The 24,526-nt window shown below is 37.6% G+C and overlaps 1 long non-coding RNA gene across 1 annotated transcript in view; it reads right to left on the bottom strand.

The window, feature by feature from the left end:
- The window catches only part of LOC149919187 (uncharacterized), a 48,891-nt gene extending 26,745 nt beyond the window's left edge, over window positions 1-22,146 (bottom strand). The window contains exons 1-2 of the long non-coding RNA XR_016464839.1: window positions 22,017-22,146; window positions 20,031-20,091 (exon numbers count right to left, since the gene is read on the bottom strand). This is a non-coding gene — a long non-coding RNA (uncharacterized LOC149919187). The remainder of the gene's footprint in view (window positions 1-20,030; window positions 20,092-22,016) is intronic.
- Between the last annotated feature and the right edge of the window lie 2,380 nt (window positions 22,147-24,526).

Genomic DNA, 24,526 nt, shown 5'->3' with positions numbered 1-24,526 from the left:
CCCAGAGAAAAGGGTGAAAACAAAAAGGAATGATCTCAGAAGGCATTGTGATCCAGCAAATGTGATCACAATGGTAGATAATGAAAAATGTCTGTGTTTCTGAGGGCAGAGCTGTGTGACCATCAATTGCTTTTTGGCTGATGGGCTAGAGAACACCTTCAAGTTACTAATCAATGCATCAGTAGCTGGAAACAAACTAGGTGGCCTCCTGTACACTTCAAATATACAAAGCACTTTGTGAAATTTTATATTTTAGCATGACAATCAGTTCATTTTGCTCTTACTTATGTTTCAAAGCATTACCTGTATGGCACCTGACAGATCACAGAGATTGTATTCACAATAGAGACTGTCAAATGGGAATGGCCTTTGCCATGTAACATTTCTCACATGTATTCTCTTCACAATGATAACAACTTTATGACAGGAAAGAAAAAAAAAATGTTGATATCCTTTCAATTCCAAAAAATCCTGATGTTTGGATGTTTATCCCCAGATACTTAGCATCATAAGAACTATGATGCAGTACTGAAGTGAGGAGCTTTAAAATTGTGACTTTTTCAAAATAGTATTTTGTTTCTCATTTTGTTGCATTTGGTATCTGAGTTTTGAAACTTGAGACAAGTAATTCAAGTATTTGAAACATTTTCCCTGAAGAACCTAGAAACATGCTCCCTTCAATGTCATGTAATCACGTGAACACAAGTTTTGAGTTGAATTAAAGGACAAACTTTAAAACAGAAATAGTGAGGTTTGGGGTTTTTTTACTTGTTTGTTTCTTTTTTTTTTTTTTTCCTGGTTGATTTTTTGTTTTTGAAAGCTTCTAGAAGATTCTCTGTGAAAAACCTTCTCCCTGCTCCAAATCTTCTCACTAAATGGATGTCTACCTAAAATTAATATTGTTCAGCGGTGCCATGAAACATTTGGAGTGTTCTGAGGACTCTCAACCCTTACTTTTTTCAAAGTTTTTATGTATAGCTTAAATATAAGAAAAGCTTAACACATCTTTTTCATCTCTAAAGTGCTGTTTCTTCCTTTGTACCGAACTTTGTTTTCTGCTGCATGTAATAAAAGAGATATTCTTGCTACAGTCTCTGTTAGAGCTTTTATTTTCTTTCTTGTTTCTTTTCTTAATTGAAATTAAAGAAGCCATAGCCTACAAGAGTATGACTTGTTCCTGGTACAACAAAACATAATGCCCTTCTAGATTATCTCAGTGGGGAGCACTATGACTGCAATGCACCAAAAACATTCTGAAAGTAAAAGTAAATAAACCAGCTGGTTTCATGTTAAACAAAACAATGGAAAATTCCCATTAATATAAAATAGAGAGCTTGTAGAAAATGTATGTTCTTTGTTCCTTGCCAAACTCCCCACTTGGTTTCCTGCTGCTCACAAAGAAAAGTAATACTGTGCTATTTTTTTCCTAATCAGTTACCATGTTATCAGAATGATTCTCTCTTTCCTACCATCAAAAAATGTTACAAACAACTTAGAAAATTGGTAATATTACAGCTGCTCCTTGCCATTTCCTTCATGTCAGAGCACATCTCTATTAACCACATAACAGCCTCAGTGCTACAGAGTACATTGCACTAGCCTGAAATTATTACAATTTCGTTCCTGCTACAAGAGATAATTTCATCTCCCACATCTGAAATCATTGTGATCACTGACTATGGCCAATGAAATGATCATTTCAAATTCAGCCATAAACCTTTGGTAACAGGAACAAGCTGGTATATTCTAGCTTTCAAAGTGTCCATATGGACATCACAAATATAATTCAGGGTATTTTTTACAAAAATGATGATCTTTATCTCTTCTTCTAAATTCCTGTTTTGAGTAGAGGTAATACTTAGTCACAACAAATTACTGGATGGCTATCTGTGTACTGCATTTGTCTCTCCCTAAATTGTGTAATTATGCAATTGTGACAACAAACTATACCTGTCTGGAAGAGGAAGCACCTAAGGTAGAAGTTTAAAGGTTTCAAGATTTTCTTTGAATTCCTACCATTCTACTTGTGACTGTTTAGTATTACAGAACCATAAAATCATAGAATATCCCAAGCTGGAAGAGACCCATATGGATAATCAAGTCCAACACCTGGCTAAAACTCCTACCTAAAAATCAGACCATATGTCTGAGTGTTGTCCAGATGCTTCTTTAACTCTGGCAGCTTGGGGCCATGACCATTGCCCTGGGGAACCTGTTCCAGGGACTGACCACGCTCTGGTGAAGAACCTTTTCCTGATATCCAATCTGAACGTGCCCTGTCACAGTTTCGTGTCACTCTCTCAGGTTCTATCACTGGTCATCAGCGAGAGCACTTCCTTTTGTTAGTGCAAGAAGCAATGCAAACGTGCCCCATCCCCGGAGACATTAGAGGTCAGCTTGAATGGAGACCTGCATTGGAACTGCATGAGTTTTGAGGTTCTTTACAACTCAAGCCATTCTGTGATTCTACATGAAGCTTGTTTGCTAAGAACCTAGTCTTGAATTGTCCAGCCAGTGTACTGACTTCAACAGGCTAAGACTAGAGGTTAAAGTGAAGCAGACCGCAAAATTGTTTTCTTTAGCACAGAAATCTCAAATTCTCAAGAGACATCCATTAGAACAATCAATATTAACTGATTTTACATTGTACATTCTTCTCCTCAGCTGAACTGAGCATCCACCTTAATTTTTTATGTTTCACTGGTAGCCATATTAAAAATAGCAATAAATAATGAAGTTCCTTTGAATTCTATTTCTGACATGAAGCAGCTTTATCATTCTGCTTCCTGAATGAGCAGACTTCCGATGGCTTTTCTTTGTTCTGGAATCTGAAGCATCCTTGATACCTGGGACAGGGATAAGAGGCTCCACGTTATTACCTTTTATTGTGTGGACCTTTGGCAGCTTGCAGAGAGAGCCAATGACAAACAAAAGTAAGAGTCAGAGCACTGATCATCTCTTTTCACTGTACCATCTTAAACAAGCCCATTCACTCCTCCAAGCTGCAGTGTACAGATTTGAACAAAGAAGAGAACCATGCTGTGTTTTTAAATGTTTACACATATTGCTGGCTTCAGATCTTCAGTAATGTCATCAATTTCATTCAGCGGCAGCCAACTAGTTCAATAAAGGCCAACTTAGCTACTGAAAATGAAACACATATACTGAAAATGCAGAGAAGTACCAAGCTCTTCAGGTGAGGAGGAAGATGATTTACTTCAGCTGCTGTCTCCTTGTTGAGAGTTTATGGATGCTCAGCATTTTCCAGTTTTTTGTTCAGTAACATCATGAAATGTATAAGTACATTTCAGCATTATGCACACATCTTCTGTGCTTTCTGGCTGAACAGTACATGCAGTGGAATCAATTAACTCTCTGAATAAAGTATGGTGCCATGTATACTCATTTTTCTGCTTTCTCAGTATTTCAATTGGCATACTAAAAGGGCAGGTTCTCCCTACACACTGTTACTTTTGCTAATACGTTAGCAGTTACAGACTCAGAATAGTAATTCTTTTATCTCCATATGTTTTTACAGGAAAATGAATTTAAAAAAAAAAAAAAATCTGCCCTAAAATTCTCCAAAGCCACTCTATTTTAAAAAGATGGACTCGGCACTATGCTCTAGAAGCTAAAACTCTTGGGTACTTTGGACTAAGAAGCTTTTCTGCCCACAAGATCCTGATGTATCCGGTAGTGCAATGACCTGAATGTTCCTGTCGATGTTGGACAGACCCATACCATTTTCTCATGTAAACTGTTCTCATCTTAGAGGAATTGGTTACTAAACACTAGCTATTTTAAACCTAAAGTGTAAAAAGTGTAGGGTATTTAACAGAAAGACAATCCATTAAGCTTTCAAGTACATGATAGCCATCATTTGTTCTTTCTTCAGAATGACAAATGTGAAAAGAACAGTTTCAGAGTAATAAGCAGAAAGGCTCATACCCTCCCCATTTCTCAATGTATCTATATATGTGTATTGGCAGATGAATGGATATAAGGAAAAGCTGCAGTCTTGCCCACACACAAATTAGATACCTTATTGCCTGCTCGGTGAATCTCCGTGCTCAGTCACACAGGGGAAATACTAGAATGCCTATCAGAATGCCTGAGCTTAATTGTGTCCACATTCAGCCTTGAATTATTTTCACTACTGCATACATAAATCAAATTCAGCCACATACTGAACTGTATTAGCAGGAGTACAGTCAGCAGGTCAAGGGAAGCAATTATTCTTTCGCACTCAGCACTTGTGCAGCTGCCTCTGGAGTACTGTGGTTTTTTGTTTTGGTCCCCAGAACAGCAATAAGGACAACTTGAAGTCCACCGGCAGTCTACCGAAAGATTAAAGATCTGGAGCACGTGATGTACAGAGGGATGCTGAAGGAACAGCATTTGTTTTGCTTGGAGAGGAGGCTGCAGGGTAACAGGCAGTAACAGTCCTCCATTTCTTCCATGTCTGAAAGGGAGTTTACAGAGAAGATGGAACTACACTCTTCTTAGAGATGCAGAATGGAGGGACAAGAAGAGGTGTAAACTGAAGTAAGGGAAATTCATATTAGATATGGAATGAAAAATGCATAGAGTGTAACAGGAGCAGGCTTACCAGGGGAAGTGGAAGGTTCTCAGAGCTCAGTCCTGGACAAATCTGATCTACCTTCAGACACAGCTGTCCTTTGTGCAGGAGTCTGAACCAGGTAACCTGCCCAGTCTCCGTGTCTTCCCATGAGTCTCTGATTCTAACAATTTCCCATGTAAGCAGGCACACATGGGCACATTTGCCTGTGCACTTTCAAAGCAACCACTATGGCAGAGCATGAATATTGATGCATACAGACAAAATACAACATCAGGGGTGAGATCCCTCACGTGGCTCAGAAACCAGTGTACTGACCTTGATAGATACTAGAACTCTGTGAGTCAGTTATAACCATAATCAAATATTGCTGAGTTACTATGCAAAATATCTGCAGTAACAGCAGAAATCCTTAAAATCAGAGGACAGGACAGATTTAAAAAAAAAAAAAAAAAAAGAAAGAAAGAAAGAAAGAAAAAGAACGACAAAAAAAAAGCTTTCCAGGACACTCAGATATTAAAAGCAGAGAAATTCTGTTGGGGAGCAGCAAGATGTGGGGCTGGTCTCCAGAGGAAGCAAAGCAGAAAACCAGGAGTCAAAAGTAACATCAAGCAGTGCCCTCACTGGCCAGCTCACAGATTCAGAGCATCACTGGAGAGATGAGAGAAGAGATGGTACTGAAAGTCAGACTGTAGCAGAAGTCAAGATTCACCCAGGAGCTCAGTGTGATCAGGGCCACCAAAGCCAATTAGTGCACTCAGATCCCTGGCAAATTCATGCAGTAAAGATGCATCTTGCCCAAACCTACATGGCGTATGCCTGAACTTATCAAATCATGGTAAGAAAAAACATGCTTTCTGACTTTGAAGACCATTTTCCATTCTCAATAGGAAAATGAGTAAATGTGATTCAATTAAGCAAACTTTCTTACTGCTTCATCAAACATCCTACATCAAACTCTTGCATCTAGGTTTGCCAAGATTCCTAAATTCCTTAGAATTATAGAATCATAGAAAAATAGAATCAGCAAGTTTGGAAAAGACCTCTAAGTTCATCTAGTCCAACCGTCCACCTACCACCAATATTGCCCACTAAACCATGTAGCTAAGTATTACCTCCACCCTTTCCTTCAACACCTCCGGGGACCCTGACTCCACCACTTTCCTAGGCAGTCTGTTCCAATCTGTTAGTATTGTGTCTTCTGCATTAGTAGAGAGATCTCACAAGTCAAACATTCTCACTATAATATTAGAAACTCTTTGACATCCTGATTTCATTTTTTTCCATTCCAGTTTGTGCACTGCAGTCATATCTCAAGAGAAATTGTAAAGGTGTCTGAGCAAGATTGATCTCAGGTAAATATACATAGGATAAATCTGACCAGCTGTCACAGGATTATCAACTTATTGCAGAATAACATCAATTATGTTAAATAAACATCCTCAGAAATTGGAAGCCAATTTCTATACTTGATACCAATGGATTAAATGCTACGCACCAACTTTGGAACTGTTTGGAAATGTGACTTTTGCAGTATTCCCTGCACATGTCAAGAGAAATGTCACCTATGTTAAAGGAATCATTCCTAGTTGTACTAAGTTCCTCCCCTCCATACAATACAATGGATTTTCATAATAATCATAATAATACTTGAACCCGATCTTCCAATGTGCAAAACACTTCTCATGTTTCATCGACATTCCTGAAATTTGTGCATGCTATGAATTTCCATGAAACAGGCCTAATCCTCTATTTTTATAGGTGGTTCCTTGATATTACAAAATCAGTGATAGCATTCACACATGATGTCCTGAATAAATGAAAATGTGTTAGTTTGAGACCATGCAGAACTCTTGCCATGAAAATAAAGCAATGCTCCCCATCATAAGAACAAGTTATTGCCAATACATATGAACATATGGGTAGCAAGCTCAGAGCTGCTTGAAGTCTCTGCTTACATCTCAGCAACAGCTTTGGTATCATTTTCTTTTAGCAAAGCTCACAAGCTGAACCAAGTCTTCCATGATCTCAGCAAATAGGAAAATCAGTTTGTCACTTCCAACCTCCTCAGAGCTCCCCTCTGCTGACTGCTGTTATTGTTGTTATTAGCACCCTGCAGAGCTGCATGACATGCCACTGTTTTCCATCTCAAAGATGGATACAGTACTGCTCTGGGGAGAGGAGAAGTCCTCATTCACAGTGGGAGCTGGTGCTTCTGCTTGGATTCTTCGGGTACCGCAGAGTGCACTGCTTTCAGAGTCCGTGTGTCACAACTTTGTTCATCAGCTGTCTGAAGAGCTGCGCCTCCATGCCAGGCAAGAGATTGCTAATGGCAAGGTAGGGCTTTCAGCCCCATGGATCTCAGCATCTGGGAGAAGCTGTGGCAGAAGCTCTGCCTCAATACAGAGCACTGTGTGCTGGTGCCGCTGCTGCTTTTCCTTCTGGGCTCCCAGTACATCAGTGTGATATTCACTCACTAAAACATGGACAGCTGGCAGCAGTGCTGCACAAGTCAAGCTGGCCTTTAATTTTTACATTTCTTGTGAACTGAAATCACTACCTTTTATCACTCATGCTTCCTTCAGGACATATACTGGAAAATACACATTTTGCTATTTTAAGGTACCGATATCCTCGATTCTTGGTATGTATATCTACTTGCAAGAACGCTTGCATTTTCCTAATCCAAAGATAAATGACCAGTGAATGAATCACTGCCCCCTTTAACCTGGTTTAAACAAGACAGTTCTTTTCAAAGGGAGATTTGTCCCTCTGTGGAGGTTCTATATTCCTGTGTCCAGACCTTTTACCCCACATGCAAAGATGGGAGCTATTATTTGATTTAATTCCTTACAAAATACACAGTTATCTCAGTGTTATACAGTCTTCTGAGTTTCTGTCCTGGTTCCTTAAAAAATTTAATTATTTTTGCCTTTACCTTAAAAATTTGGGCATATCCCTTGAAGAATTTTCTGTTGTTAGCATCAGGAACTGCCTGGAAAGCACAGTTAAAATCCACAAAAATCAAACTAAAGCATTATTAATTTTACTATCCTCATAGTTTCATAGCAACTATGAAAGACCCTAGGTTCCTTTCTTCCACCATCCCAAACTATAGCACTTGTATCTGGATTATTCCTGATGGCAACTCTTCAACCTGTTCTTGAAGTTTTTTCTAGGCAAAGATATCAGAGATCATAGAATCATAGAATCCTTAGAGTTGAAAAAGACCTTTAAAGGTCATCTAGTCCAGCTCCCCTGCAATAACAAGGATACCTACAGTCAGATCAGGGTGCTCAGAGCCCCCATCCAGGGATGGGGCTTCCACCATATCTCTGGCAACCTGTTCCAGTACCTCACCACTCTCACTGTAAAAGACTTTTTCCTTATATCCAACCTAAATCTCCCCACTTCAAATCTGAAACCATTTCCCTCTGTCCCATCATCAGAGACCCTGTTGAAGAGTCTGTCCCCCTCTTTCTTATAGCCTCTATTTAGTGCAAGGCCATTCTCAGGTCACCTCACAGACTTATCTTCTTCAGACTGAACAGCCCCAGCTCTCTCAGTCTGTCTACATAGGGGGAGGTATTCCAATCCTTGGACCATATTTGTGGCCCTTCTCTGGATGTGTTCCAACAGATCTGTGTCTCTCCTGTACTGAGGACTCCACATCTGGAAGTAGGTCCGGGTGAGGCCTCACCAGCGCAGAGTAGAGAGCAGGATCACCTCCCTCAACCTGCTGTCCACCTTCCTTTAGATGCAGCCCAGGATATGGTTGGCTTTCTGTGCAGTGAAGGTACAGCTCATGACCTTCCCCAGGAAGCTTTTCCATCTCTTTTTACCATTTTTACTGTTAGAATACTTCCATGGTGTCTGACCTGAATTTTCAGATGTAACTTAAGCCCATATATCTTGTTGCATACATGTATATATAATAGGGAACAAAATATTTCCTCAACCCTCAGTAAAGCCCTTTTCTTATTTGAAGTCTAGCACTCTTTTCCCTGTCTTTTTTTTTCCTGATAGTCTTTTTTTCTTTTGTCTAAATAACCCTATCTTGTTCAGTCTTCCTTCGTAGGTCGTGTTTTACAGACTTACGGCTTTTTTTTTTGTCAATCTCCTAAATTTCTCCTTTTTCTCTTCCACGAGCTGAAAACCTCTGTTCTTGCTAGAACACCACTGAGTAAAGAATAAGTTCTTCATCTGAATAATATGTATGAAATATTTAGGTGTTATCTGTGTGTGCAAGCAAATAATAAAATATCAAGACACTCCACTGATTTTCTTTAATTAGTTCTTTCTTAGCCACAGGTTTTTCCACCATTCCAGCATTTGAATTATGAAAGAAAAACAGAGTGATGCCTTGGATAAATTCCAGTAAATATAAGACAAACTGTAGCACTCGGTGTTAATATAGTTGTCAGCAATTATTCTAAAGCCGATGTTAAGGAGATATGAAGATGTCTGAGTTACAAAGACAAATCCATAACTACAATTTTTTTTGTTTAAAAATGTATGAAACTTGAGAGTTAAAGGTGCCTATTTTCTTTGGCGCCTCTTCTCTTCAGGCTTTGTGAGAACTGCAAGCATGCAGTTCTGTTGGGAAGGTATTAAATCACTGTGGCTCCAAACGAACTTTAGTGGACTCTGCACCTGGCCTAGGCTCTTCATTGCAGTTCATAAGAAGAAGAGTTACCTGAACACATCACTCTCATGTGACTAGAAAAATAAGCACTTAGAACCAGAAGAAATATTACTAATGGGACTAAATAACCAACAGTAATGACAAGAATTTTGGCAGTAGTTGAATGCAATTTGCAAAATTAATGTTACAGAAAGACATGTCCTCTCCTACTTTTGCCAACTTTTTAATTAAAAATATGAGTCATACTTCATGTAAATGTACTTCCTAATTTTACTGACTCATTGGATTCAGTGTGAAGGAAAAAAGAAACCCGTTATCTAAAAGGTTCACAGACTTTCACACGTTGAACTCAGGCCCATGGGCAAGACTTGACAATGGATACTCCAACCTAAACATCTGATGGCAGGACCTAGAAATGGGATCTCACATTTTAAATTTAAGTTCTTATGAAAAGGGCTAAATGTTTATAAAGAGGATTTAAAATCAAATGTCATTGCCTATAGCTAGACAGATTTTTTACAAAATTCTCCCCTTTTCTGCAGTTGGATCATTGACTGAGAATCACAGGGCTGTAGTGACAGTGATCTATGGCTCATTACCATCTCCTAAGCATAAGTATGATTGTTTTTCAATTATTGGAGTAATATTTACCAGGCAGTATTTTTTCAAATAAAGAACAAAGGATGAGTACTCCAAAAAGCAGGACGTCTGGAAGTGGTTCCATCCCGATGGAATTCTATAGGAAGGAGGTTTCATTGTTTACCATTCCCAGTTGAAACTGTGCCATTCCTCAGTGGAGAGGACACTGATGAAATCACAGAGTAAGAAAACAAGACACAGGAGCATAATTTATGCATATATGTATATATGAATAGACAGAAATAGAAGCAGGAAAGTATTCATTACATATGATACAAAATGGAGTATTCCTACCCAGGCATATAGACTAATGATTAAAGTACTTAGATATAAAAAATCTCCTCAGTGTCCAACTCTCAGGAGAGCACGTAGAGCTCACCCAGTGATAGTCCTACACACACCAGTGTCAGTAGCAAGGACTCATACTCCCTTATTCCAAGTGCCTTTAATCACTGATTGAAGAAAATGTCTTTCTTTAGTCTGAGAAAGCTATTCCCAATTCTGGGGTGCAAGCTATTCTCCACAGAAAAGAATTTAAAAATATATATTGTTTGTTAGTGTCAACCTAGAATCATCAATTTAACATAGCTCAGGTCCTGTTTGTCAGAACACAAACTGGTCCAACAATTAATCTAAGAGATTTCCATGTCACTGACTTTTCATCAGAGGTGAAGGACATATACTTTTTGTGCTGGAATCAAAGGAGATTTACCATGACATATGTAGCTACATGATATCTTTCTGCTGTTCTGAAAAACTTCCAGCTAATTGTCATCCATAAATGCTGCTCCATCTTTCAAGTTATTCATTGGAGGATTTTAAATGCCAAACCTAAAACAGAATTCATGGAACTTTGATTTAGACTTAAATCTGAGTATTGAGGGTAGTCCTAAGTTATCCTAGGCAGGAAAAGGGAAATGGTGGTTTTCTCAAAATTCAGAGTCAAAAGTGACCCTGAGAGATGCCCTTCACAGAGACCTTTCAGTGATAAGGTAAAGATTTTTTTCCTGGGATATTGAAACACAATAATCATTTGATGATATTGCATCTGTCTTCTCTATAAGTGCAAAAATGTCAGAAAAGGTTATAATTTTTTTATAAAAAAAAAAAACCTAAAAGATTATATTCATAACTGGAATGCAAAACGTGTTATGGTAAACGTGTGCCTGTCCCCACATATTTTCAAGAAAAGAAAGTGATCTCAGGTAAAAATAGCAAACATATCAATTGCAATATTACTTCTGATTTTAATTGTGATCTCCTTTTATAAAGATGACAGTCTTTTTTTATGGTGGAAAAGTAGATTGTAAACTGATATGCAATCACCAGAGACACCAGTTACAGCTTAAATAATTGGCTAAAATACTGAAATTGAGAGAAAATATTATATTACAGAGGAAGAAAAATTGGTACAAGATGGTAAATTTAGCGTTAAGGAACTGTATAGTGACTCAAGAAATTAATATTTTGAACTTGGCTTTGCTATTGTCTTGGTGTAACTTTCAGCAAGTTGCTTAATCTTTTCTGGTTACATTTCATTGGTAACAGAAAGATAATGAAGTTTCCTTACATCATAGGAGTATTAGTGAGGAATGCATGCTGGTGAATAAGGCTATTATATTACAGAGTGATACGGAAAATTCTTGAGGTAATTAAAAGAGAATTTGCATTTATTTTCTTCTTTTCAACTAATACTTCATAGTTCAGTTGTCAGCAACTGGATATTTATCAACACATGAGATAATTACCTAGGAACCAGATGAGAGAAAAAGCTTAAAATCCATACACTATCTCTGCTTTTGCATACTTAATACTCTATAGTGTCTTAGCCAAGAAAACATGACTGGTGCAAAGAAAAGATGAGAAGTTTTCTAGTGAAGTCCTTTTCTGCTTCTGAGGAAAACACTGTCTTTTTATGAATGCTGTATTTGTAGAAAGTTCAATTTGTTTGCCTGAGTTATGCTGACAAATGGCAGTGGTTAAGGTATGTTTTGCTACCTACACTTCTTGTCCTGATATATATGCGCTAAGTTTAACCAGCTGTACTTGTTGAAGACTATAAGAGAACAGGTATTAGTGCAGGGATATTCCTGAGCTGGAACTCAGTGACACACTTTGGAAGACAAAGTACAGAAAAGTGAAGGTAAAGATGAAGTATCCCACAAAGACGCCTTCATCCTTAGCGAGGTCTGAACTACTTGGTAATTAATACAGTTCTAAACATCTGCCAGAGCATCCAAGAGACACTGAAACTGATAATCTCCTTATTTTGCAACATGCAGTAGACAAGATTCCATGTAGCTGTATATGTCATGAGAACCCTCCTTTTATTTTTTATTCTGGAAATGCCTTCTCCCCCTCCATCTCGTCTAATCTGACTTCCAGCATTTGTGGACATTCTATACTTAACATAATTTCTTTTTTGCCTTTTTTTTTTCTTTTTCACATTTGAGAAAGGTAGAAAGTATTGACCAGAAGGGGTGTTTTGCAATTTCCAAATCTTAAAGAGCCACATCCAGGATTTTTGGATTTTTGATTTCAGAACTGAAATGAGTGATGTTCAGTCATTGAAAAGGTAATGGTGAGAAGTGTTGTGGACAACCTGCTTCTACATGAATTCTCTACATGGTGAGAATTACCCGCTCATTTTCATCTACCACTGTCATGGAAAAAAACCCACAAGAGTAAAATATAGAAAATGCCATTAATAATGCAGGGCATGTTCAGATCTCCCAGAAGTGGAAAAAATAGCACAGGTTTCAATCCTCTCACAGATATGCTAACAGAATGTCTTGAAGAAAAAATCTTTGTCAATAAATTTTATGGAAATAGCAAGAGAAAAGAAAAAGGAATTTGTACAAGGAAATGGAATAAAGACTGTGACAGCAGACATTGTAAAATTTAAGATTGGTAATTGATACATTACTAGCTAGTGTTATTTTATTGAATGTCTAAATTAAAAGCTGACAGATTTTCACTGTGACTTCTGGGAATGAACTCACCAGAAAGCAGCTCCTGGACCACCTCATTCTCTAAGAAGTACCACTTGGTTTTTGCTTTCCCCATCTTTATTAGTAATGGCAGGAAGCCCTCAACAAACAGGTGGGTCCATCATTCTGCTTCAAAGGCAATCACACAGCCTAATCTCTTTTTGCTTCCCTGATAGAATCAAAGCACAAGGAGATTTAGAAAAATGCACGGAAAGCATTCCACTGCATGTTGACAGTTACAGCAAGAAAAAGCTCAGCAAGGCAAACAACCCAAAGAAAACAAGTTGATCCCAGCCCAAGGTTTTTGTGATGCATCTGGTTTTGTAAGAGCAAGGAAGGGAGTAAAGCCTCTTCTGAAGTTGTAGGATTTTTCCACAGTGGAACAGCTTGTGTGCACTAAGATATAACTGCTCTGAACATCAGAGTAATTCTGTTCACCAGAGTTAAAAATCTTGAAGTAACCCAACTATTTCAATACTAGGACTTGATTTCATGCAATACAGTACTGGCCACAGCAATTTTTTACCTGGAGTAACAAAACCAGTACTAACAGAGTGAGATATCTGTTTCCGTATCAGGCAGATAAGGTTATTAAGCTCCACTTCATGTCAGCACAATGTCTGATTACACACCACGCGCAGTTCTTTCCAAGCTGTGCTGGGGACCAAATCAAGGCAGAATGCTGGAGCAGCCTCATTTCCTGAGGGATCAAGGGCTGGGATGAATGAGGCAGGGTACTGGAACAGAAAAGCTGGTCTTTTGTTTTCTCTTTTTGCTTCCAGCCTCCCCTCAATCGTTTTCTCTCCCTGTTTTTTCCGCAGAGCTCCTGTGTGATGCCAGACTCCCCTTCAGGTAAGTATTCTTCAGATGATCGCTATGTTCTTGTTTTCTGACTATCTTTCTTAAGAGCTGGAGGCGTGACAAAAGTGCTAAGTGCTCCTTTCTAATGTCCCTGCCAACCATCTCAGAAGATCTGCCTCAAAGACATGAGAACTTTACTTTTTCAGACGAAGAAAAAAGGTCGTCAGTGTCATTTACCTCAGGTAGAGGACCGTACTTCTCTTTTATCCCATTCTTTGTAAAAAAGTCTCTTTGTTTCCACTGAAATTTTCCAAACAAACAAAAAACAGCAGGAAGCTGACACCTTACACTTAGGCTATGACCAACTGTGGAAATGAAAAGCTGAAGCAAGTGCTGGTTATCCTGATCTAACTTCCTTTTTCAGATGGCATTTTGATAAAAGAGTTTTGTATCTTTTTGATCAAAGCATTCTGGGATCCGGTCACTCATTTCTATTTCATTCACATATTTAAAAAGTGAAATGTATGAATTTGTGTAAGTAAAATAGTTTGAAGTCTGCCTTCTTTCAGCCATATCATCTGAAGTGCTGCGGATGATTTACATTGATTCCAAATATATAGTTCAATACCAGTATTATTAGAAGGATTTAATCCACGAAATGACAGTAAAGCTATATATATTTGTATTAAGAACTTGATTAAATCTCTTTCTGAAACATCTGGTGTTTAGACATGGTAATAACAGGATAGCAGATTTAACAGTGTTTAAGCATTGTAATTCCTGTGTTGCTGTTCTTAATACATGAACTGTACTGACCTATCACAATAAAAATACCACACACCTAAACAGTACATTTCTCTGTGGAGGATGCCTGAACATTTTACGAACTATTCATCATTCTTCACTACAGACAAAAAGGCTTTCTGGAATTACCTCTGGCATTGCTCAATGGCAACAGCTCGAGTCAGTCTGAGTCAAGAAATAAGGAGTATAAGGAGTACTCAAAACAGGGAACATATCCAGGGTGAAGTCAATGAAATCAAGACCCCAAGCCAGTCCATGCCACTATTATTTCAGCTTTTTCAGAAAAAAACTATGGACTATTTCATATGTGAATTATTTAGGATCACACTTTTTATCTGCCATTCGCTTTCACTGGCACAACAGCCTTCCTCTCGTTTTGGAGTTCTCATCCCTTGCTAATTCCTGGGCTATATTATCGCTCCTGGGTTGGAGAATACTCAAAACTAATATCTGTATAAATGCCTGGCGGAGTTGCACTGTTGCCTATTCCATGGGAAGGACAGCAGGATCAGACTTGCACAATCATCAGCACGATGTACAAGAGTGATTTCTTCTTGATGTTTTGGATCGATGTAAACAAACCACTTGCTTGTTGGGATATGTTAAGAGCACCAAATGAAGTGACTTGTAGAAGCAACGAAGTTACTGATAATGATAGCTTACACTACGTCGTTTTTAAATTAAAATTTAAGCCTCTTAATGAAAACTCCTAAAGAGACTAAAATACTAGACAGATTCCATCATGTCAATATGTTTATGGGCAGATTTTATAATGCGTGCAAGAAGTGACACTAAGAAGGCAGATATGTAAGTTATTCCAGAGAAAAGGTAGCTTTAAAGCTGAATGCATGTGCTAGACCAACCCACATGGCAGAACCTCAACTAATTAAACCAAGGATAATCAGAGAAATAGTGGTTAAATGAAGAAGAAAATATGGCATTCTATGCATTGTATATTTGATGCATTTGAACAGTGATAATCTCAAGGAAGTTAGTTAAGCGGTTAACTAAACACAAGCACTTGATTAAGGAAAATTGGTAAATTAGTGAAAGTGGACCTGGGATGTGGCATACAATTTTAATGAAAGGTCTATGAATTAATTTGTGCTGTTTTTTTTTTTTTAATTGCATTTCATTAAAAACGGTTTTCTGAGGACACTAAGCTAAAGAGCTATGGCATTTGTACACAAACAAGCCTCTCAGATTTTTTTGTTAAATACCTGCATGAGCTCATGTCTGAAAGTCAAATGAAAACCTACTAGCAACACCAAAACATCTTTTTATTTTCCAGATGAGAGAACACGGTGGGATTTTTGTCTGAGACATCAGTCACCACATCAAATAATGGCGTCATTTCAAAGCTTACTGAATCTGGATGATATTTTATTAGATTTCTTTCATGTTTGGTGATTATTTGTGAATGAGGACCTGTGCAACTTTTTACATTATTTCTTTCTTAAAGTTACTTTACTTTATTTCCCATTCAAATAAGTGGATGTCCTCCATAATCTATAAAATTTCGTGCCTGATTCTTCAAGACCTGAACCTTTATAGCAACAAACCACATCATGCCTGATGGAAAGCAATACATGACATCACAGCCTTGCAACCTTTCCAGTTCCAGGTCAGACTTTGACATATCTCTGAGCCAATTCATGCTATCTGATTTTGACTTCTGGGGACTATTTTTGACTTGAGAGTTACCAAAATGCAAAGGGCTCCCATCACAGCTCATAAACACTGGAAATTTGTGCTTTAATTTAGAATTGTCAGGAAGCTTATGGTGTTCAGATGGAATGGGAGGCCCTAGATATTTAGCAGAATAAGAGTATTTTCTGAAACTCAGTTGAAATCATCAGCCAGGTGACTTCAATTGCCAAGCTTGAGAGCAAATGTTGCATTTTGTTTCCCCTGCACAGGCTGACCCTCTCAACAGCAAACCCTCTACTCTGAGACAGTTGAATCTGTACACGGAAACAGTCTTCCAAGGGCATCAGTAGAACTCTCACAACAGAAATGCTCTTTATCTCAGACCTCCTCAGTTTGGAATTTAACTCGTGTTATTGGTTTCTTGGTGTACTGTGATATATTTGATTCCATTATAAATTTAATTAGATAATTTGACATTAAGATGGTGTTTTCATCTTCTTGTTTCTTAACATAGCTCATTAGTTAAAGTATGATGTGTTTGCTTCTATCTTTATTTTACTTCCAAATCATCCTATTTTAAGCGTTAGTCAGATGTGTTAAAAAATACTTGTTATACTGCCAAAATATTTTCCTTTTGTTTCACCATAAATATATATATAGTCTAAGTCCTCAGGTCCCAGTACATAGCCTTAGGAAGCCAGTTATGTCCTGCAAGTTCTGGGAACTGGAATATTCTCTGCAAGTTGCAGAGCAGCTTTAAAATAATCATACTACTACTTAACTAAAAGCTTTAAATATAGCAGCTGTATAAGTTAGCATTTGCTAAAAGCCCACTGGCGTCTGAGGGATTTGCATGCGTTTTATGTTTTGCATGTGTTCTGTTGAGTCATTGACCTCTGAGATGCACTAGCCTAAGAGTAAATGTGCCGCCTACACCAAAGAAGAGAGTAGCTCATGTAGACATGTATTCAACATGTCTGCCCTTGCTCAACCTGAAAATCCCTTCTGTAGAGACATGGAAAGAGTTCCTGGAAAATAACTTTACAAAATTTAGGAGAGTCTTTCTACTCTTCCCAAACATCCAAGATTTTCTACCTTTCCTAGCGAAGGGATCATTTGAGCTTTACTACAAGCCTTCTGGTCTAACTGACTGTTTCAGGAAAAATGATTGGGCAGAATCTGTCATACATTCAGATGAATTATTCTACAAGAAAACTGCTCATATCTGAAAGAAGACAGAAAATAAGCAGATGCTATCATTCAGAATGAAACAGAGACATATCCTGAAATACATGGACTCAAATTAGGATACTTTTTCGGTGCGCTGTTACTATCAAGAAACTTACCATGTCTTACCTCTTAAGGATAGAAAAAAAGAGTCAGTCTAAGGAACCTGATATGACTGAAAGATAATTTTCATAGGCTTTGGAAAGTACATTTTACAAAATAATAATAATAATAGGATTTTTTTTTCTTTAGATAAAAGCATATTCAAGGACGCTCCTGGGAAGGCAAGGTCAGCACAACACAGTTTTACTGGATTTAGATTTTAAGTGCTTTGAACAAGAATAAATGCTTGTAAGAGTTAAGGATGATTATTACTGCATGTTCATAAAAAAAAAAAAAAAAAAAAAAAAAACTCCCCTCTTTCTCAACAATACTAATAGCATCTGCAGTGCTGAGAGTCATAAAGCATTACTGTTGGCTTTTAGGATGATTTATAGGACTATTGTAACACAGAGAGGTATCTTAGCATAGCTCTGGGAGTCAGCAATTCCTCTCTTCTGATCTAGGCTCTGATACAAAATTTTCTTTATAGCCTTGAGCTGTTCACTTAATCTTTCTGCCTTGTATTCCACATCCATGAATTATGAAGTTACCATATTCACCTAACAGTAAGGAAAGGTCATTGTTTCTCTCCTCCAAAAATATTTCCCTTAGGACAAACCTCACCTCACAGTCACACAAGAATTGGAATTTGCTCTGCGGACTTTAAACTTCTGAGATTGGCTTAGAAGTTTGCCTGTTCTTGGTGATTAAGAGTTTCTCTCCACAAAATTACCCACTGACAAGCTCAAAACCTGAATCCTGGGTACACATACTATCTGACCATGGCATAGACCTGAACAGTGATAAAGTGGATTCCTAGTGAGCTCTTGTTTGAAAGTAGATGTAGGAGTACACTTAAAAGACAATACAGATGTGGCTCTTGCAGTTTCAAAGACACCCTCACTGTCTGAATTCTAGATTTGTACTCTGCCATATGATTCTATAACAAAAAATGTAAGTAGTTCACACACACATAAGAACAAGGATAGAAATATATAATATGTACATATATTTAAGAATCTTTTTTATGTTCTCTTATTGTGAAGTCATGATCATTGTTCTGGTTTTAGTACTGCAGAAAACTCTGCAGCATGTTAGCGTAGTCAGTGCCCACTTTGTTTAACAGGAAAATCATCTATAGCCCAGAAGGACATTTTACAAAAGAAATAGGATTTTTTTTTTTCCTTTCAAAATAGTAGCAGTATTAAGAGGGTGTATTTGTGTATAGACTAGAAAATGTACTCCATCCACATTTCGGCAATTGTTAAAAGAGTTCCTTATTCTAATCCATAGTATTCCTAAATTCTCACTTACTGTAAGGATGGGACTGCAATATCACAAAACTAACAATTTATCAGCACTCATGGGATATTGGCAGTTATGGGATACTCCATAAACAACACAACTGGGAGACTCAAACGGCAGTGTAGCTGTGATGACGAGCTTTATCATAGAAGTCATCACAATGAGAAGGACAGAGAAATCATCCTTAAACCAATGAGCAGTGAGGAACAGGGAAGTTTCCCTGAGAAGCTGTGAATTCCCATACAGACACAGCCATGCTACTTACCCTACGTGCAAGCCATGCTACCTACCCTCAAATACATCAAGACAGAAAAAGGTGCTGGTGTATCAAAAAATCACAGTGTTCTCTACCTTTGAACTGGCTAATGATACCAACCAAACAAAAAGGCTTAGATCATCCTGAAAGGAGTGCAGCTGCAATCTCTCCTCCCAACCTAATGCCACAATTACAGCTCTCTGCAGTCTTTCAGACTTCTTTTCTTTTCTTTTCTTTTTTTTTTTTTTAAGTATATGATATTTTAAAAGACAGAAGGCACTAAATATTACTCTCTGTTGCAGAGCTGGAAATGAAAATTCATTTGTAAATTCTACAAATGTATTTGATCATAAAACAAAATTGCTCTCAAGCTTTATGCATGCACCTAATTGTTCAGGTATAAAAGGATTAGAGACTTTAGCATTCAGACCCTCTTTATTACCCAGTCAGTAAAAGTTACCTGTAACCTTTCAGTAGACTGGTGAATCTCTGAAAAATGTTTCTTTATGGGAGGGAACATTCTAACTCAAACTAACAATGAGCTCTTTAAAATAGGACTGCCAGATTCTGATAAGAGATTCTTTAGGTTCTATATCTTGCTAGAGGAAACGTACATTTTTCTAAATATGGTTTGATTTTTTTCCAATTTCATATAAGAAAATATTATCTATTATGCTCTTTACTGTACTTATTTTGTTCCTTAAGTTATGTTTATTTTTGCAGTTTGAGAAATATTTACTTCTAATGTGTACTGTTGCCACCTAGCGTCAAAAAACAGCAGTGTATTTAAAGTTCCATGTTCCTTTTACATGAGGTTAGGGCATATATATTTAAATGCCTCTACTAATTTTGATTTCTTCAACATCAGCTAGGAAACAATACTTGTGATTTCGAATCAGCCACTTAATCATGGTACACCATTTGGGAGCTACGGTGGGAACAGGAACTGGGGTGAATAAAGGATCTCCTGCAGATAATTACAGAGGGATTAAACACCACCTAAATATATATATTTACTACACAGATATTTACCTCATAGGTTCCTCTTTGTTAGTTGTGGGAAAGATGTTGAGCGCTTTCAGTTGATCTCATCCTGAAGTAAAGATGTAAAACAGATCAAATATTGATATGCCTTTAAATTGCCTATTTCCCCATTGAGTACATAAACAGCAATAGGCAGTAATCTCATAGAAAGACAAACATCACCAACAGGCATGCCTGAGTCCAACCCCTGGCTCCACACAGAACCACCCAAAATGCAAATCCTATGTTTGAGTGCACTGTCCAATGGTTTGTTGAACTCCAGCAGCTTGGGGCCCATTCTAGTGCCTAGGATTGGGTGAAGATATTTACAGTGGAAATGGCTAAATGAAATGAGACAAATCCTACCTTAACTCACTCTCATGAGGTCTGGAAAAAATCTACTAACGGCCTAAACTGGGACTTGGGCCTCTTGTTTAAATAGTCCTGTTCTGAATATTCCTCATAAATGGTAATGAGATTTGGAGTTATGTGCTCACTGAGGGCACGTAGTATCTTCTAAATCTTTTCTAATCACTCCAAGAGAGATCTACAAAATACTGGAGGAGCAAGGACAATTTGATTACATAATTGATTAAAGTGAAGATACAGCAAAGCTGCCAAGACAATCGCATTATGTCTGGAACCCTGGAGCACAATCTAATCCAACAATTAATTATAACTGCAAATAGCTAGAGAAAAGCGATGCTGTTGTGGTATTTTCCTGTAATATTCAGAAAAAGAGCAGACAGGTTTTTTGTTGTTTTTTTTTTAAGCCAGCATTTTCATATAACTGAATCCACATTAAAAGAAAATTTTTGGCATGCCGAATTCCACTGGCATCTTGCCATTGATTTCAGTAAGTTCAGAACTGCATTACCCGTGTTACTGCTGCTTACTCTATCAAGTAGCTAAAACTTATGGAGCACAGTGATACAGGAAGGAGCACATGAGGTGAAAGCTTAAGCCAAAAAAGAAAGTGCCTTGGAAAGAGTAAGATCCAAGGAATGTGCAACTTTTTCCTCTTTTCATGAAGTGTTCCTGTCTGGCTATTAACTCTACCCTTCCAGGTCTCAGATTGTCACAGTTGTACGTGTGTAAATTTCTGTACCACAGCTACTGTACTTCCATCTGGAACAGCATGGCACTTACTTGCTGTGATTAACTATAAGGATTGGCTGAGAAGGTAAATGGAAAGACATGCTTTCTGTTGAAGCAATTTGTTTGTGAAATACTGCAAGCCATATGTTTCTCTGTCTTCTTCCAAATATTTGTGCTGATGTTGCTAAAAGGCAATTTCATCCAAGGAAAAGAAGATGCATGATAGATTATGTTGTGAAAATATATAGTACTTGCCTAAAGTGTTTCCATCCTCTGAACTCCATGCTTTAGTCACTGAAATACTGCTACCACTAGAATTCATCAGCCTATCCTTTCCTTCCACTTCCAGCACTGCCAGTACTGGCCCCTTTCTTGCTGTGCTGGAAGCTGTGAAGGTAGTGCTATCATCTCTCTTGATGCTCAAAGTACATGCATTAAAAAAAAAAAAAAAAAAAAAAAAAAAAAAAAAGTAAAAACAAATCAAATGAAAACAAAATAAGAAACCAAGAATTCACTACTACTACATGAAGTTAAATTGATAGCCTCAATAAGGTTCAAAGTGGTTTTGATTCATTAACTTTTCTGATGCAAAAATAAAACAAATTCTCCAGCCTGGTACAGACACACTTGAAAAATCCTCTCTTTGTCTCTTTATAATTAACCTGCTTGCTCACTTACTACTACAGTTATATTGGCTACAATACAGTGAAAAGGTAAACACTCAGTGGTCCTAGGTGGTGAGAATAAGAACAGTAGAGTGTGCTTTTCCCTGTCTCATTCCTTCTTCACCCAGAGTAAAATTCCACTAATCTCTAGATGTGTGCCATAAGCAAATGTGCAGGTAGTTCAACTCTCTCACCATTCAAGAAAGCTGCTAGACAAGAACAAGCCAAGTACCTGGTTTTGCACCAGATCTCATGACAATCATACCATATTGCTAGTCATGTTGACTACTCAGGCCAAAACCACAGGTGGAAATATCCTTGCAGGAAAAGCAGTGGCCTTCAGGAAGTTTTGTCAATGCTACTTTACCTTCTATGACCCTACAAACAGCACTTAGCAGTGTTGTTCTAGAAGTGTGAGTGACAGTGCACTGACAGGTTGTCCAGAAAAGTTGTAGTCTCCCTCCCCACAGATCTTCAAAAGCCACCTGAGTGTGACCTTGGAGACATTGCTCTAGGTGTCCCTGCTTTAAAAGGGATTGAATCATTCAGACCCAGAGGTCCTTCCCAACCTTGGCCAGTCTGTGACTGTGGAACTCTGCCATGCAGCTGCTATAGGAGGCATGGGATGTGATTGATGATGAATTGACAAACCAATGGGAGCTGTTTAAAAATATGTTGGCTAAATTTTATTGTCCCCACATCCATAAATATTGGGATTAATAACTTGGGATTTTGACAGATACTGGGTGCAGATATTTTGGCAAATATCTTTTCCAGTGTGATAGAACCACAGTATTATGGAATAACATAGCCTGTATCCAAGAGATGACGCAGATCCTACTTATTATCTTGCAGAATAAAAGTGCCTTGGAGCCAGTCTTTACCCTGCCAAATTCTGATCAAAGTTACTGAGGCCAGTTCATCTCAGCAATATCACTTTTTTCCAGTTAGGACTTAACACTCTCTGACACAGGTAGTGTAAAGGACTTGTTTCTTCACATTTCTTTTTTATTTAACTCAATATATAAAACACAAATTGATGCTGAAAAATAGACAAACAAAATAGTATATAACATGCATTTGCATTTTAAAACTGCCAGTAAATTTAATCTTCTTCTGATACTACTGAGCAGATACTAAGCAGATACCACTGACATACACTAGAGAAGACCTGAGGTACCTGTTATATTACTCTGATTTAAAATTATGCCACGCTGTCCTGAAATTAATTTTCCAGGATGCCTCAGATAAAAATGTGAATGAAGCCAATCTGTACAATATTATCATAGTTGTTAATAATAATAATTAATAATAATTATTATAAGAGAGGTGATGGAGTCACGGTAGGTAGAGGTTTTCAAGAAAAGGGTAAGTGTGAAACTGAGAAACAGGGTTTAGTGGTCATGGTAGTGATGGGTTGACATTTGGACTAGATGATCTTAGTCTTTTCCAACCTTAATGATTCTATGATTCTATTAGTATTTTCAAAGGATCCACGGGATGATTCAGATGCTAAATACCTTATTTTCAAACGGAAAAGCAACAAAAATAACTGGAGAATGACCACATTCCAGAGGCACAGTATTAGTCTGGGAAAGCATTTCTCTCAGGTCAAAACTGGGAGGAGTAAAAGTCTCCATAGAACCCAGAAGCTAACTGAAAGAAGTTAGGCTATCAGCCCACAGTTGTCTACTGTGTCTGTGTGTGTGAAAGTCCTTTGTTTTTTATTAAGAAACAGTGTGGGAGAAACTCAGGATAGGAAGAAAGAAGCAGAAGAAACAAATTAAAAAAAAAAAATTGAATCAAGGAGCTGTGGCTTCTGTTCCTTCCTTGGAACTTTAAAATCATTTATTCATCCTTTGTGTACAAACAGTTGATCAGTAAATGTTATGTTCATATAACTTGGGTGCTTGCATGAGAAGAATAAGTAACTGATTCTTGGCTCTAGAAGATAGGATAACGATACACCTAACTATGCAAAGTTAGTCTAAATAGCACGCCTGATGTTATCAGCAGGACTATTCACTTTGTTTATTGGTATTTGCTAGCATAAATTTCCAACTTGAAAGGTACATTGCTCACTTCCTGCTGCTTCTCTAGTCTAGTATGGGTGTTAATGAGTCATTGTATCTTAATAGCCTTGTGACATGATTTAATTATTTCAGTATTGCTTATGTTTCAAATAACAAATGAGATTTAAGTGTCTTCCAACCCTACATTCTCTAAAAAGACTTTTGCTATGCACAGGATCTTCGACATTCTTATGTCTTTCCAGAGATTTTACATCTAATATGCCATGATATCATAATCAAAATCTCCAACAAGCAAATTAAGAAATGTATACTCAGAATCAATAGCTCTAAACCTTGCTGACAACTGGATAAAGTGACAGCCAAGGAATCCTGCACCGTGTAGTAGAATAGTTCCAAGGGCTATGCAGAAATCTACTTGTGATTCCAAATAAAATGTTGATTTTGCTTCTTCATTCTTGCAAGGCAAAAGAAGAAAAAATAAACTCACTTAAGATTTGCCTATAAAATTCATGACTGTTTCTAATTCTAGGCTGGCTCTGAATTCAGCTATAAATTTACAGCTGCACTGGCATAGATCTAATTCCTTTTCTCCTGTATAAGCAAACCTGATTAATTTCCTGTGAAATAAAGATTGAAATCCTCCTTGACTCCCCTGAGGTTTGGATGGCACTTAAGAAAGTCTGTCATACAAAGTGGTGTTCACATTAAC

The sequence above is a fragment of the Phasianus colchicus genome, chromosome 2 (assembly GCF_987193195.1).
Source record: "Phasianus colchicus chromosome 2, bPhaCol1.hap1.1, whole genome shotgun sequence".
NCBI classification, from domain to species: Eukaryota; Metazoa; Chordata; class Aves; order Galliformes; family Phasianidae; genus Phasianus; species Phasianus colchicus.
Note: the sequence above shows the minus strand (reverse complement) of the source record. Positions and strands in the feature narration are given on the sequence as shown.